This window comes from Triticum dicoccoides, chromosome 3A (genome assembly GCF_002162155.2).
Source record: "Triticum dicoccoides isolate Atlit2015 ecotype Zavitan chromosome 3A, WEW_v2.0, whole genome shotgun sequence".
Classification (NCBI taxonomy): domain Eukaryota; kingdom Viridiplantae; phylum Streptophyta; class Magnoliopsida; order Poales; family Poaceae; genus Triticum; species Triticum dicoccoides.
The window spans coordinates 64032243-64038308 of NC_041384.1; the positions used below are offsets into that span (position 1 = coordinate 64032243).

Genomic DNA, 6066 nt, shown 5'->3' on the forward strand with positions numbered 1-6066 from the left:
GACCCATGTATTTGCCGGCAGTTTATATTCTCCCGGCAGATACCATTACCGACAGTTTGACTGCCTACATAAGCATGTTTAGTGGGCAGATATTATGCCGGCAAGTTGATTTCACTAGCAAAATGTTCTAGGCATCCATATTATGTAATATCGATCCATTATATATGTCTAAGCAATCAGTTAACATCACACAATTTATACCTTCGACTCAATCAAAGTAACATATAGGCTTCATTGAAAACCTTAAAACTTCATTCGTCCATATATAAGGAGGTTGTGCCACAAAAGGAGTACATATATGTTTGCCACACAACCAAAATAAAATAGTGCCACAAAAGGAGATGTACATATGTTTCTAGATGTGTGCCACACAACCAAAATGAGCTTAATAACCAACAAAATGAGCATATCAAGTCTCTAGGTTCAACAAACAAGACAAATGACATTATCACTCCACCAACTTAACTGTAGGTCTTCCAAATCTTCAGCAACTTGAAGGTCCTCCAAACCTTAGTGAACTTGTGTACCTTTGGGAAATCTGCATTAGATCAGAAGATGTTATTGCATTCAGAACTTTGGGAAATCTGCAATAGATCAGAAGATGTTATTGAGAATTCAGAACTTTGGGAAATCTGCAATAGATCAAAAAATGTTATTGCATTCAGAACTTAAGGAAGATGTTACAATAATCACATACAACCAGGGGCGGATCTACTAGGCATGCTTTAACAGGCTTAAGCCTGCCCTCCAACAAGAGTAATTTCTTTTTTAGTACCAAAGATTAGACCCCAGCGCAGCAAAACTGCTGTTTCCCAGCCCATCTCAATGGCATAATTACAGTTGAGCCTACCTTACATTTACTCCGTAGATTCACCACTGCATACAACAGCCGCATATGTTCTATGTTCTGCAATATAGTGCAATAGTAACATATCTAGAGTAATTTCTACTATAGTAGAGAAAATGTCCATTTCTTATCATCTTAACAAGTAGCAAGCTAATCTTACTTCTCATCAAAATGTAGTGTGCAAAGTCTGTACAAATATTAACAGGAAGGTGTTACAACAATCACATACAACAGCCGCATGGCCACATACAACAGCGCATATGTTTTGAAACCTAGAGAAAACAGTAACATCTCTAGAGTAATCTCTTCTTTAGTAGAGACCATGTCCATTTTCTATCATCTTGACAGTAGCAAGCTTATCTTCTCGTCCAAATATAGTGTGAAAAGTCTGTACAAATATTAACAGTAACCACTAGGTGTACCTATCTTGTACAGAGAAAGTGGTATAAGCAGGTTACATGCACAAAGTTACTGTAGTAGCCAGCGAAAAAAAAGGAAAATGTAAATTGAATCCTTATCAGCTTGAGGATTGTCACTACAAGATGACAGGAATTTTGAGAAGGAATTTTGACAGGCTTGCAAATATCTTAAGGAAATAATAATATAGAACTTCTCAAGATGACGAGGGTGTTACCACCAGAAAAACTTGAATGCTAGCACGTTATCATCAAATGACACTTCTAATAAGGCAAAGACACTAAAGATGTCCACAATTAGCTTTAATTTAAGAAACTGAATCATATTAACAATTCTAAGCTTTCAAAACTGCAGAAGCAGAGTGGTAGTTATATATTAAGTTTCAGGCCAATACTAACAATGAATAAGCATGTGGTTCCAAACTCTGATTCATTGCCATAAGTAATTCATAAACATCTTATGGGAAAATACTTTGTTCCTCAAGCAAACTTCTTTCTCAAGATATACATTGGAATCTGCAACATGCAGAGACAGATAATGCCTGCCAGACATTTGATCTCAAAAGAACATCTTCCAAGAAGGAACTTATTACATTACCTTATGGAGTTATTTGTAAATGATATGGCTGTAAGGCTGGTGTTATTATCACCAAAGTATTATAATCCACCTCCATCTGAAAAAATAAAACAATGACAAGTAGCTTGAATTATATTCCTTGGTAGAATATATCAGTAAGTACATATTACATGGTTCTGTAGCTATGACAATTTTTAGGTGTTTGTTGTAGCATTCTCTTTTATCAGGTTTAGTATTAGTTGGTCTAGAGTGTAAAAGAAGAAATGTATAGCTTTAATTCAAAACCATTGAGTAATAATATATACTAACAATATTAGGTGTACTACTCGAACCAGGATACAGGTTAACAACAATGTCAATAATTATATATTAACAGTGAGAGGCTTGTGAGAAGTCCCTAGATTTAGTTAGATGTTTAAATTTTAGGGACAAGATTGTTTGTAACAATTTCTAGGTAGAACCACCATAAGCCCTAGAGCTCCAGCCCTTTTTCCCAAAGCTTCTGTCACTCCATGATTCTATCCTTCAGCGAAGAAATGTGAGTGCTAAGCAGCAATGATGGAAGGAAATCTGAATTAGTGCTGATTTCTAACACTACCTGCATGTAACAAGTACTGCTACACTACCCATGCGCCAAATTCAGAGCAACAAAGGTCAATGGGGGAAAACCAAGAGCATGCAGTTCACTAAAATAGTAAGGAGTTTTAAACCACATTGGGACAAACATAACTGGAATCTTTGACATATGTTTAGAAACAACTTGCAGCAGGATTAATGAAATTTGAAGGACATAGTAAATGCAGTTTAACACTTTTGTAGTGTAAGTAAAAATAAAGAACCTCAGTACAATCTGTGAAGAAACAGAAACTAAACTGACTATTAGTGTGCATCCTTTACTACTCTTGTTTTGTAAATACTCTGATATTAATATCTGAGATTTTAGTGATAACCAAACACCTAACTAAATAAAATTATAGTATCATGAAAAACTGTAGTATTCTCAAAATACTTAGAAAGTATGTATAGAACCTCAGTACAATCTGTAATGTAAGTAATTTTAAAAACAGAATTGCAACTTGATGAATCTCTGAAGATTACATAAGCCATAGTTCTCATGCATATTCTTTCATAGCTATTAGATGAGAAAAGAAAATTGTGAGCATTCAAGGGGTCATAAACGACTACATGAAACAGCAATAAAACCTTTCTTTCAGGTCAGAACAAAGGCAAGTCAGTATAGCATACAATCTACAAACTACAATTATCTGTATGGCGGGATGTTAAAAATGAACAGAACTGCAGCGGGATGTTAAAAATGAACAGAACTGCATACATATACAGATCTTTCCTTTTCATATGCTGCTTAGCTCGCACGGAAAACTACAGACTTTTTTCTCGGCAGTGAGGTTCTCACAGACAGAAATAAGGTGCAGTCCATGTATGTGAGAACATCCCATATGTGCAGCAAAGTATATACTTTTACATGTACCTAAGATGGTATCGCTCGAAGCTGAGGAAGATACTCTAATCTCGTATGTATAACATTACTTGACACCTAGACGTTGCCCTTGTTTTTCTCAAAAGAAAATTCACATATGCAATTCATATATGTAAGGCAAAACTGGAATAAGAACCAAACATCCACATGAAGGAAGCCCTTGCTTATTTCTAGCTAGCTCTGTACCCCAAAAGAACAAACCTGTATTTATGTATAGCAAAGTTGAATAAGAAAACAACTGCAGGTGCAAGGAAGCACTTACAAATATCTTACTTTACTTCTAGCTAGCTTTCTGCCCAAAAGAGAAAACAAATTCATATCTATATCTGGAGCATACCTCAATTAATTGAATCCATCTTAGGCAAAAGCAGCAGCATGGACACAGCCAAACTGCGAGTGTCTCCTGTCTCCTGCAACAGACAAAGCAAGCATTAGAGGCAAAGCAAATGCAAAAGGATAACCAACAGAAGAGAAAGCAAAAGGAACCCAAACACGGCCAAAACAACACAAGAACTATATTACTGGCTAGAAACTATAAACAAACAGAAGAATTCCCTGCCCAACCTAATTTCTACTTTGACGTTGCTATTACTAAAATGACCATATGTTCCAGGTCAGACAAGATACCAGGCACAGCAACTATTAGTAAAACATGCAGCTGAAAATAGCACTTTGTAAGGCTGACGGTTCCAGATATATTCTTCCATTCGAGTGCTCTGCTATTTTCTTCAAACCAGAGGAAGAACATTTGGCATATGAGCTCATGTGGTGTCATTAATCATTGAAAATTTTAAATGGTATTACCTGTAATTTGAACACCAACATCTGTTGACCTGTGATTCTGCAAGGCACACGCATAAGTAAATGTAACCATAAGTTTCTCACAAGTGTGTCAACTATTGATTATTGCTACGTTAATAGAAAAACTGAAAAGAGTCAAGAGAACGGGAAGCACCAGGGGCAATACCTTAGGCTCGAAGTACAAGAGGGGGAGGCCGTAGAAGCACGAACTGGGGGAGCACGGACAAAGGATGATGGGCGAGCACGACGTCGAGGTGGACCAGCGGCGGAGGAGCAAGCACCGGAGTAGGACGACCAGGAAGGCCGGCGGCGCCAAACCCTAGCCCGGCGCATGCCTCATCTCGGCAGTTCAGGAGAGATGCCAAGTAGATGGTGCTGCGAGAGGAGAATGCGTGGATGGATAGACCACATTTGGGCGGCGCTGGGAATGCAGCGAAGGGCGGACGAGATCTAAGGATACTTGACAGGGGCGAAGGGCTCGGCGACGGGGCCGGCCGGCGGGGAATTAGATCTGTGTTAGTTGGTGCTCGGCGGCGCTACGGTGGGGTGCTGGGGGCGACGCCGGCAATGGTCGGAGTGGCGGTGGTTGCAGGGCGGCGGCGAGGGCACATCGCGGTTGGGGGCGGCGGCGAGGGCACAATAGACTCGATTTGGGGGCGATTTGGAAGAAGAGTCTGGGAGATTGGGGCCGAGTCTATACTTCCTTCGGTGCCAAAAATTTCGCCTCTCGCGGGCCTACCCTCGCTAGCGCGCGCCTTGGCCCAATATTATTTCGGCCTCCCGCTAAAATACTACAGTCCCCGACAGCTAATGGGCCATGGTTTGGTTGTCCCGGCAGATAGTGCGTCCTTTAATGTGGACGTGATTACCGGCAGTTTATGCGCCCTTGTTCGCCAAGTTCTACCGGCAGTTTTTCTGCCCTAAAGTACTTCTACCGGCAGTAACAAGCTTTCCGGCAGATCTTTTGCCCTTATTCACATACTTCTCCCGGCAGTTAATTGCCCCAATTAAGTGGTGTGGTGTAGTGGCAGGTAGTAGAGGTAAATTCTCTTATAAGGTTTGATGAAGGTTATATTCCTTATAATAAATCTTCTAGTCAATACTTGGATGAATTTGATAAGTACATTGTTAAGCAAGAACATTTCAATGCTTATGTTAAGAAACAATTGAAATGCAATGCCTTCATGATTGATCGCTTGAGTTACTTGATGTTTGAGATTGCAAATGATATTAAAGGTCTTGGAAAACATGCTTCCATGGTTCAAATTCAGTTAGAACAAGTTCCTAAGTCACAAAATGATTTTCTTAATGAGATGAATAAATATGAATAATCATCAGATCCAAAACCGAACCCGATAGCTTAACGACGATCCGTTACGGTGGATGCCACGTGTCGGTTACCCTTAACGAATACACTTCCATGACACGCCATTTATCGTTATGGAAGTGGACACTTTCGTGAAGATAATTTGAGTATTGTCATAGAACACTTCTACGACAATACAAATATAACTATCTGGATTCTATCATAAAATCGTCATGAATGTACATGCATGACAGAAAATATGAACTACTGTGACAAACACGTATCATCACAGAAGTGTTTTTTTATAGTGAAGTATAATAATACAAATATTATTGCCTTTAGGGCATATTTCCAACAAACTCTTCGTCCGTCAGAGCCGCCTCCGCGAAGAGGCGCAACGGGTACTCCGGCTGTTGCAATGGTTTCTGGTCCTCCTCGCCGTCGGAGGAGCTGACGATCTCTTCCTTGCCGGAGGAGCCGACCGTTGTTGATGCTCAAAGCCCCGGAGAGCAAGGGCGGCGGTGCCAAGATTCGCTTAACGACGATCTGTCGCCGCCACCGCCTCCGCCTGCCAGCAGGGAGAACCAAGATTTCGGTATCGCCGCTAGAGTTGGAAGGGCT

The 6066-nt window shown here is 40.2% G+C and overlaps 1 long non-coding RNA gene across 2 annotated transcripts; it reads right to left on the reverse strand.

Annotated features, from left to right (window-relative positions):
• Positions 1–212: 212 nt before the first annotated feature.
• On the reverse strand, positions 213–4812 carry LOC119267164. 2 transcript variants are annotated; one of them, XR_005132321.1, is made up of 5 exons: positions 4306–4812; positions 4143–4179; positions 3676–3748; positions 1862–1937; positions 213–538 (listed from the first exon to the last, which is right to left on the reverse strand). It is a non-coding gene; the product is annotated as an uncharacterized LOC119267164 (long non-coding RNA). The 2 variants fall into 2 exon arrangements; XR_005132322.1 differs by lacking the exon at positions 213–538 and adding an exon at positions 622–632.
• Positions 4813–6066: the final 1254 nt, after the last annotated feature.